An 11,216-nucleotide genomic window follows, 5' to 3' on the forward strand; every position below is an offset into this window, starting at 1 on the left:
TAACAACAATAGTATTTAATATAATATTTAATTTAATATTTAGTATTATAACAAGGGTTCCTGGGGGGTAGGGTTGGGGAAGGCAGGGATAAAGGGGAGCTGATATCAAAGAGTGCAAGATGAAAAAAATGTTTTGAAAATGATGGTGGCAGCGATTGTACAATCATGCTTGATCTAATTGAACTATGGATTGTTATCTGTAAGAGCTCCCAATAAAACAGCGGAGGGGAGGGAGATTGTCCTATTAAAGGCATAGACCACAAAGCCATGGTCATTCACGTTCAGAATTAGGTTGTGGTGCATAACAACTAGTCAAATCAGTGCACTATCAGCTTTGACCATGGTGGCGATGGCAGTGACAGAGCAGAACTGAGATAATCCAGGGGCAGAGGGCAAGGGAGGCTTTCGTGAATTCTGCCCCTTTTATCTTAATGGCTGATTAATCTCTCACAGGAGTGGATTCCGTTCATGGCCTTAAGGGTGACTGGGGTCCATAGTCTTGGGGCTCCCACCTGTCTCTCTCCTATACTGGTCTCTTTTATGACACTGAGTTTTGTTCTACATTTTTCTCCCCTCTATCCAGGAGCTTCTAATGCGCTCCTTTTCAGAGGATGCTGGTATTTTAAATAACTTATACTACCTGCAGTTACAATAGGAACATACCATCAATGAGATTTTTCTTTCATAACTTGTAGTATCCATGTTTCCAAAATGTAACAGAATTAAAGCAGTACAATAATTCTGGTGGTGACTAGGGTAGTGTAACCCACTGCTATTGAGTTGATTTTTACTGACAGTGACTCTATACAGACTTTCTGAAACTGTCCATCTCTGCTGGAGCAAAAAAAATCCTCATTTTTCACCCGCTGAAGAGGTGGTTCATATGCATTTAAAATTTCTTCTTTGTGAGCTGTACTAGTCTCCCATTTAACAGATGGGCAAAAGTAGAGCTTTGGGGTGGGTTGCTTAATATCCTTTCACATGAGCACATGTGAGTTATGTAGTATGAGTAGATCTAAAGAGAAGCCTAACAAGGGTAACTTGGTTTTCAGATTTTGGAAGATCACTTATCACTTGAGCCTGAGTGTTCAGGTGTTAAAACCAACACAAAACAAAAGGAGACACACAAGGCCAGTTGGTGGAAGACACCACAGCAGAGCTGTCAAAAGTAAAAAGTCTTCATCATATCGAATGGCACTGGCCCCAGAGAAGTTATGCAGACTTTGGCACTAAGAGGCTACTTCAAGTTAAACTACCAACTTAACAAATTTGAGGTTGAGTCTTTTAAACACTGTGCTATTTGTATGTAGTAGTAAGGGATAAAAGCATGTAAATGACAAAGTGAAGGTAAGAGAGGGGTAGGTACAAAACAGTTACTGGAAAATAATGGGGAAAGTTTTCTAATGGAGAAAAATGAGCCTTTTAGCAAGAGAATTTCAAGATAATATATGCTACAACAGATTTGTTAGTATTGGTCACCTGTAAATGTGTACTGATGAAAATTTTTATGTTTGTCTCTTTTGTCGGTGACAAATGCCTCATTTCCCCAGAACTTTTACATGAAAACATTCAACATACACATGCACAGATACATGCATAAACAACACAGACACAAAGAAGCAAAGAGAATAAAGGAGGACCCAAATATATAGTTTACATATTATGTTAAAAAATAAATGAAAAACATTTTTCAGTTCTCAGTTATTTAAAAAAAATTTGGCTCTCCCCTCTTTTTCCTCTATGAATCCAAATGACCATTTAGGGTCATTTTTAATTCCAATGTGTATACGCCAGACAATGAATAAGGAAAACCAAAAAAGAGTTGATGCATTTGATTTGTGGTGTTGGCGAAGAATACTGAATATACTATGGGCTTCCAGAAGGAGGGGAAAAAGATATCTGTCTTCAAATAAGATTGAAGTGACGAATTTTGCCGTGTTTGGATCCACAATCAATGCTCATAGCAGCTGCAGTCAAGAGACCAAAATGACGTGTTCCATTGAGTACATCTGCTGCACATGATTGGCTGAAAAGCCAGGATGTCACTTTGAGGACTAAGGTGAACCTGACCCAAGCCAGGGTATTTCCAATCACTTCGTCTGCATGTGAAAGTGTGACGTTGAATACGGAAGATGGAAGAAGAATAAATGGATTTAAATGATGGTGTTGGTGAGGAGATACTGAAAGTCCCAACAAACAGATCTGCCTTGGAAGAAATGCAGCCAGGTTCCTCCATGGAAAGGAGGATTACGATGCGACTCCACCGTAAGTACTTAGGGCATGTCACCAGGAAAGACCCATTCTTGGAAAAGGGCATCATGCTTGGGAAAGCAGAAGGGCAGCAAAAAAGAGCAAGACCCTTGATGATATGGATTGATGTGGGGGCTTCAATCGGCTCAGACGAAAGCATTGTGGGGATGGCGCAGGACCAGACGCTGCCTCATTCTGTTGGACATCGGGTTGCTTTGAATAGGAACTGACTTGATGGTGCTTACAAACAATATAATAATCTTTACTCGAAGTCTCTGTGTGAGTGTGTATGTACAAATCACTTTCTCCAGTCACCTTCATTTCACAACTGAAGAACTTCATTCAGTAATGCCTTTTATTTTTTAAATGGCGAATTAGGTGGACGTTGACATTTCAGATCTACTTTGGATTCCTCGGGTTGAACTATGACTCAACCCCTCAACAGTTTACCTTGCCCCGCCCTTTGATGCTGCATCTCCTTCTTGTGGATTACTCTCTTCCCTGGCATTCATATTTAGAGCTGCCAATCATTCAGCATAGGGGTCAACAAACTGGCTCATGAGCCTATGCAGCTCTTTTGGTTCATCCATGTGGCGCTGAAGTAAAATTTAAAGTGAAAATAAAACCATCATACTTCCATTTATAAAACCTTCAAAGATGATTATTCAGATAATGATGATTTCATTTGTTTATGAAAATATACTTGTGACTCTTGGATCATTTTTAAATGGTTATGAGGGACAAGACTGACTCTTCCATCTCAAAAGTTTGCTGACCCCTGCTCTAGCTAGCCTGTCATTGCATCTTCCCACCTTTGTCCTCACCTCACCTTGGTAACTTCCGATGTCTCCACCCTGTGGAATGAAAGCATTTGTCTTGTTTGGTTTTTTTTTTTTTGCTTTATAGCAGTGGTCTCATGCAATACTTATTCTTTTGTGATCGACTTAGTTCCCTCAGCATAATGCTCTCCAGGTCCATCCATTCCATGAGGTGTTTCACGGTGTTGTCATCACTGTTGTTGTTTTACTGATGTATTCTATTGTATACACGTATCTCTCTGTCCATTTTCTATTGATGGGCGATTATCTATATCTATATCCATATCTATATCTATATCTATCTATATCTATCTCTATATCTATCTCCAGCAAGCAGTCCCAGTTCTTTGAGGTAACACGATACCTGTTTACGTCCCACGAGCGCTGTATGAAGTTCTAATCTCTCTACACCCTCTCCAGCACTTTTTAAAACTTGGTTGTCACTGTTGGTGTAAAGCGGGATATCATTGGTGCTTTGATTTGCATCTCTTGGATGGCTAGTGGTTGGGAGCATTTCTTTATACGTTTGTTGGCTTTGGGGATGTCACATTTGGTGAACTGTTCATGTCCTTCACCTACTTTAGAATTGAGTTATTCATCTTTTTCAGTTCCTTGTTATTTTTTTAATAATTTATTTGGAATCCTTGTAAAATCCAACAACTGAGATCCCTCAAAGACAGCTTTCTTTACCTGCTCCTTCCCTTGTTATGACCATTACTATTTTTTTTCATAATTATTTGTTGGAAATTGGATTGTTTTGTCTTAGGCAACACAGTGCAGAAACTCTGGATATGAATCCTCCTCCCTTCTGGGGCTTGTTGTTTACTCATTTATTTAATGACTGGGCTGAAGTAATTCTGTGACGTCTGTTTTCCCCAACATGCATAACCTCTGAGGGGCCTTTGTGGACTCCCTTCCCACTTACTCCCCACCCCCAGCTTTTATCTTTTAGCCTAAGGATTACCCATACCATTGGCTATTATCATACTTCTGTTGTTCAGTTTCCTTTCTGAAGTTTTCTACTCAGGAACACCTTCATTCTCCGTTGTACTTCCTTAGTCCTAGAGCAAAACTCTATTCTCTAGCACAGCGGACCCATCTGAGTTTAATTTATACGAACCTTGGAATAATTATCCTAAAACATTAGTGGCAGGAAGGTCTTAGTAATGCATCCCGACAGTAATTTTGGCAATTATGAAACTGAAATCCTAAAAAAATAACTTCACGAATGCTAATTAATAGCAGAGAAAGAATTGAATTATTTGATGTATTTGGCTTTCAGTTAGGGTTTTCAGTAGTCCGTGCTATTTTTTCTTTCTTTAAAAAAATTTGCAATGGAAATAGTAAGATACCTTTATCGCCAATAAAAATCCAAACCAAACTCACTGCCACAGAGTCGATGCCAACTCGTAGAAATCTTTGGAAAATGGAATGAGAAGATCATGAAAAATCTCCACCAGCTTTCTGAAGCCCCCTGCTAAGGTTCATCACAACGCATAGCACACTGAAAGTGCTTCATCTTCACATGTGGCCACTGGACACGTTTTCCTCTTGGTCAGTGTGTTTCGGTTGGTTCTGCTCTTCCTCTTGTGTTGTCTTTTTGAATTTCTCTGAAACTGCGATCCTTTCCCTCTTCTAAAAAACAGCAGAGTCATTTCAGGAAGGACAGGAGCAATGGCAGCCATTTAGACTTGGGGCACTTACAAAATTAGTCCATACGCTGGAGATGGCTTATATTTTAGCAAAGAAATGACAACATTGTCCTGTTGCTTCTAAGGGTTTGAAGGTACATGAAAATACTTTTAAAATGTGTACTTTAAAGTAACACTGCTTACTAAATAAGGTGTGGTCTTTCCACCAGCACCATCAGAATCATTTGGAAGAATTTTGGTAACACAGGATTTCAGGCCATTCCATGAATTCTTGAATCTCATTTTTCATTTGAAGAAAATCCCAAGGTGATTTATGAGCATATTAAAGTTTGAGAATTTCTCTAGACAGCAATGCTATCCAACAGAGCTATAATGAGAAATATATATGTAATTAACAATGTTTTGATTGCCACATTTAGAAAGTAAAAAAAACCCAAGCGAACCCATGAAATAATTTAAAAAATAAATTTATTTAACCCAATATATAAAAACATGGTTTTAACATGTATAAAAGTAACATTATTTTACGTTTTTCAGACAAAGCATTCAACAGCTGAGGTGTCTTTTATCAAACCCCAAAACCAAACTCACTGTCATCGTTACCTCTGACCCCAGCGACCCTATAGGACAGGGTAGAACTGCCCCTTGTGAGTTTCTGAGACTGTAATTCTTTGGGGGACTAGAAAGTCTTGTCATCCTCCCAAAGAGTGGCTACTGGTTTTGAACTACTGACCTTGAGATTGGCAAGCCAACATAGAATCACTATACCTCCAGGGCTCCTTCAGTGAGAAAGAGGAAGGCCCTCAACGAGGTGGATTGACACAATAGCAGCAATAATGGGCCCAAACAGAACAATGATCATGAGGATGGCACGGGGCTGGGTGATGCTTCATTCTGTTGTATATTGGGCCCCCATGAATCACAAAGGACTCCATGGCACCCGACAACCACCACCACAATGAAAAGGGACGATGTTTTGAGTTCATCAGTCTATGCTCTTGGTTCTCAAACTTGCCTGCCTTCTGGGAGAAAACAATTTCTTTCTTGGATCCTAATCCAAATTGTGAGTTCTTTGTGTCACCGTGGAAGCAGGCTCCCGAAGGCTTTCGTGACTGTGAACTTTGGGATGCAGATTGGCAGGCTGCTCTTCAGGGGTGCCTCTGGATGGATTTCAACTTCCGATCTTTTGGCTGTTAACCCAGATCTTAACCATTTGTACAACCACACGAAACTGTTGTTGTTGATGTCCCGGGTCACGGTGATCCTATTGCCAATTCGCCAGTTGTTGTTAGGTGCCAAGGAGTGGGTTCTGACTCCTTACCCCTCCCCCACTCCCTATACACAACTGAAGGCATCCTCACAAGTGTTCGTATCTTTGAGCCCACTGTTGCAGCCGCCGTGTCAATCTATTTTGTGAAGGGTCTTCTTCTATTTCACTGCCCCTCTGATTTATCAAGCATGATGTCCTTGTCCAGAGCTTCAAGACTAAGTCAGAACAGACTGCACAAAAGGAATAGGATGTCCATTTCACAGGAATAAGCCACTAAAAACCAAATGAAATTAATAGCAGTAAACTACTTAATACTCGCTAAATTATTTAAAGAGCTAGTTCTTCACAGATTGAAAAATATATATGCAACCATATAAAAGTGGTTGTTGTCAATCAACAGACACACGTAAGTCTTGCTCACCAGGTGTTCCCCCATCATCCTCCAGAGGATTCCTGGGTCCTGATGATGGATACGTTGGAAAGAGATGGTCTGTGTTCCAGTCAAAATCCTCCTTCGGAGTCATCAAAAGCCTCGGAGTTGCAAATGTGTTTCTTAAAGAATACCGGAAACGCAGGTTATAGCTAATCTGTAAGGTAAAATCAGATGTCATTTCTGAGATCCTGAAATTGAAGAGCAAATCCTCGAGCAAAAAAAATCTTTAAAATTAGAGGAAAACGTGATGCGATGATGAAACACAAGGTTTAGGCATTATAACAAAAGTTATTTGAAATGGCTTATGGCTTTGGTATTTCAACATTTCAAAAAAAAATTCAGGGAGAGTTTTCGATATTAGAAAATAATGTTTTCTATGTTATACTTGCCACCTCCTCCACGGAACAGATGCTTAGAGAATGTCACTTAAAACACGTGACATTCTATCATCCTATTCTTACAGCTAATCTGTGCGAAGTGGCTGGTTATATAAAAGTGCTATAATACTTGTATATATAATTGTTTCCCCAGTTACATTTTGCATTAACTATATATTTGATTTAAGGAGCAGTGTTTTTTTGCATGGCCTCCAGGAGTCCTGTCTCCTCGCTACCTTTCCTCAGCCCTCCATGACGAGTCAAGCTGAAGGACAAGACTCCAGAGCCACGGAAGAGGGTGTTTGTGTGGATTGGTCAGATCTGAGGGACTGAGCCACTTGTAGGTAGAGTCACTGTGCCAAGTTAAAAGGACAGTATGTATGTACATATATATATATAGTTTTTTTCACTCTTGCAATCTTACGATATATATATATATATATATCGTATTATATATATATATATATATATATATTTTTTTTTTTTCACTCTTGCAATCTTACGATGTAATAGCCAGCAGTAGGGGCTCCTTCCACCACTTGTTTGGGAGTTTGTCCTACGGTGGTGGCTTGCATGTTGCTGGGATGCTGACAGGTATGTCATTAGTATGTCAAAGGACAGCAGAGTCACTCAAAGTGAGCAGGCTTCAGTGGACCCTTTGGCCCCAGCACAGACTGCAAAGAAGGAAATGGCTGCCCACTTCAGAGGGAGCACTCTCTGCCATTGAGTCCATGTCCACTCATCGCGAGCTTAAAGGCCAGGTCAGAACTGCCCCTGAGAATTTCTGAGACTCTAACTCTTTATGGAAGTTGATAGGAGTGGTTGGTGGTTTTGAACTGCTGCTCTTGTGTTTCACAGCCCAATGCTTAACCACTACGCCATCAGGGCTCCTAGACCTTATGCATAGAATGAGAACACTGTCGCATATTGAAGGCCTAGTGAATGGACGCAGAACATCGTCAGAAATAGGGCCAAAGGATGGGCGCCTTGGGCCAGAAGGCACTGAGAATGTACTGAGAAGGAGCTGCTTTCTCCAAGCGGAGTCAGCCAGGGTGAAACGAATGGAACAACATCTGTGGGATTAAAGCCTTGGGGTTCTTCATGCTGACTGGGCACAACTCAAAATGAGAAGAAACAGCTGCAAAAAATTACTAATCGTTGGAACTTGCCATGTGGCTACAGCAGTGAATGTTATGCCCTCCAACCAGGTCTATTTATCTCAAAACACGAAATTCAGAGTTATTCCTCTCTGTCACTCTGTTGCCACAATCACTTTCTCACCCCAATAGCTGTAAACATTTGAGTAATCTAAAGAAGCTTCCCTTTAGAAAAAATATATTGGAACTAATATTTGGTAGCCTAAACTATCCAGAAGGATACAGACCCTTAACTGGCTCAAACCAAACCTGGTAGTGATGGCCTTGGCAGAGATGTTCTTAGGATAAATATGCAGATTAAGCAAGCAGTTAAATTCCACTAAAGTCATCAGGCTTGATAACTAAATCTTTACTAGAACCCTAGGACCCATTTGCAATAAGGCTTCCTCACCTGAAGTGGCAAGTCTTTGACGGTGGCAAAGTCATGGTTAAAAACGACGGCAGCCATCACGCGGTCAGAGTCATCATTATACTTAATGTATTTTTCAAACAATTCCTCGGAAGTAAAGCCATGAACTATGTGAAGAGAAAATCCAAGCAAGCAAACTGTCAGCATAAGGGCAATAATAGCTGATGCTCTATTTGAGGGGATGAGAAACTATCAGAACTGTTTACAGGCATGGACGTGTGTAAGTGTCTGTCAGAATGTGGCAAAGCTTCAGAGTTCTCAGAAGGGCACTAACGTTCTTCACTTGTAAAGCCATTTTCACTTAAAGGGTTTCAATTTTAGCCTCCAGTTAGTATCAGCCCTTTTTTGGCCCCACCACCCTAGATGAGAAGAAATAAGAGCCAACGAAGTACAAGGATCCCACACGTTTCTTATTTTCATATCCTGATTTATAACTATACATTTACTAACTATTCCTCTTAGGTTCCTTAAAATTATGTGGACCAGGTCGAAATAACATTTAAAATAAATGTTTATAAAACAAGATGATGAGTATTCCATTCGTAAGTCCTTACTTGTCAATTTATTTAATAGCGTCTTCTGTACCATTTTAATGAGCTCCTTCACAGTGTCACTGTTGGAAGGGATATAAACCAGTTCCCACTCTCTGTTTACACCGGCATCAAGGAAATAGGAAGGCAGAGCCTGGATCGAATAATTCGGGTACATGGTAGCACTCACAAATGTAACCGAGCCAGAATTACGAACGATCACGAGAATAGCAGTGAACCCCAATTCCAGAAGAAATTCCAAAATTAGAAGAATCCACTGTCGTTTCTAGAGTAAAATGAAAGACGTTACGTCAAGTCCACAGGCTTTAACCTCATACATCGATGTTCTATTTTTTCCTTTCCTCTTTACTGCATAATACCTACTGCTTCCTGGACTAAAAAAATATGTCAACGTCCTCTGGTCAGACTGTCCCCCTCCTGTTTACTCACTTCTCATTCCAATCAGGTGTTCTCACTTAGATGATCTATTTCTTCCTGACCCCCGAGAGGAAATGTTGGCACATTTCTTAGTTGTACAAGACTGCCAATGGCAAGATCCCTGGTGCTTTTATGCTTTATCTGTTTGTCATCCATTTTACCCATCCACTTCAATTTCAGTGGATGCTGTATAATCAGACTATTGACTATAGTTGACTTTTTTTTCCTTTAGTATTTTGTGAACTCCAGAAGCCAATATGCCTGTAACATACGTCCGTCTTAAGTTCTTCTTAGCCATAGTCTTACTTTCTTTTCTGACCTTCAATAATGTGGGTTTCTGGAATTCCTGCTCTATATTCTAATCCCCGATTTCTTAAGGGGCATACTAACAGGGCTCTTGAGAACTGGAATGGAGAATATCAATTGCTATAATGAGTCTACCTTATGTCTATTTATCTGGTCCATATTTTTTCAGAGGTGTATACTTACTTTTAAAATAAAATTCTTCCAAAGAAGAAGCTTAAATTGTTCAAACTCCAGTGCCATTCTTTAATTTGATGAGGAAATTCACCACTGGTTGAGACTAAAGAGGAGAGATACAGAATACCTAACAAAATATTAACTGTAGTCAAATATCAGAAATACTCCCATTTTTCTACTTACTCTTTTGTGCACGTAGTCTTACAGAATTAATAACTAGAAAGAAATTTTTAAAAAGTAATGGATTAAATGTCATTGTTACCACTCATATCAAAAATCAGCAAAAAATCTGTATCCAGCTTATTGAAAGAATACTTCTCCTAGTTGTGTTTATCAAAATAAAAATAACCAACTCTCCAACCCCTAATTTCACATTCTGGTTTTTGTTTTGATACAGAGAATGACATCAGGAATCCCTTGCCAATTATCTCAAATTATCCAAAGGAAAATTCCAAGCAAGCGGATTATCTAAGAACCACACAGAACTGCTAACAACCACACACTGGAACAAAGGAGCAAGTTGAGTTCACTGTCCTATATCCAGTTGCTCTAAAGTTGTCTTTCTGAAAATCCAGGTGCCAACCATGCACAGTAAAAAGTCTACTTCCTGCACCAGAGGATAACTGCTGCCTGCACCAGAGGAGGCAGGGGGTGGGGGTGAGGGGCGGGGTGAGGGGAGGGGAAGAGTTGCACATCATGGACCATAGCAAGCATGTATAGCATCCCAGAATATGTTCAGTTAACCAGTCCCAGCAAGCCTTGCAGCAGAATCTTTGTGTATCCAGATTGAGCTGGCACCCAATTATCATAGCCTTTCCTAGACGGACCATTGCCCCAAAGGTTCCATTTCTTTTCCAGAACTTTTATGAATGTGTATCTATAACCTCCCGATGACACTTGGGTTCTGCCCTGCCCTATAGGGTCGCTATAAGTCATTATCGACTTGATGGCAGTGAGTTGTGTTTTTTTTGTGTGTGTGTATATGTTTATCGCCCTTTGGGGGAAATAAAAGCCTGGAATCCCTCTAGCTTCAGGGAACCAAGAGTAAACACTTCACAGGCCACCCTAGTGTCTGCTTGCAAGTCTCTACTTCCATAAAACTTTGCTGGTGTGGTAACCCTGTACCTCTTGGTCAGTACAAGGCACGGTCCTTGTTTTGTAGGGTTGGGCTGGGAACAGTGCTTCAGTGACAGTATTTTAAAAAATAAATACAGCCCATACAACAAGCTTGTCTCAGGAGGGCAGCATCCTCAGAACTTTCACCTTCCCAAATGATGTAGGAAATGCATTGTGCATGCATTAAAGAGTTTACATTTTCACAATTATTTTATATTTCATTGGCTTGCATTATAATTCTGGCTCAACCTAGCTGTCAGAGAACATTTCCACCTAAAAACCACAG

General features: G+C 40.2%; 1 pseudogene; it reads right to left on the reverse strand.

Moving 5' to 3' along the window:
- LOC101659741 overlaps positions 1–342 on the reverse strand; it is a 2,071-nt pseudogene extending 1,729 nt beyond the window's left edge.
- Between the last annotated feature and the right edge of the window lie 10,874 nt (positions 343–11,216).

The sequence above is a fragment of the Echinops telfairi genome, unplaced genomic scaffold (genome assembly GCF_000313985.2).
Source record: "Echinops telfairi isolate 266 unplaced genomic scaffold, ASM31398v2 ScPeMD7_5;HRSCAF=22, whole genome shotgun sequence".
Lineage (NCBI taxonomy): Eukaryota > Metazoa > Chordata > Mammalia > Afrosoricida > Tenrecidae > Echinops > Echinops telfairi.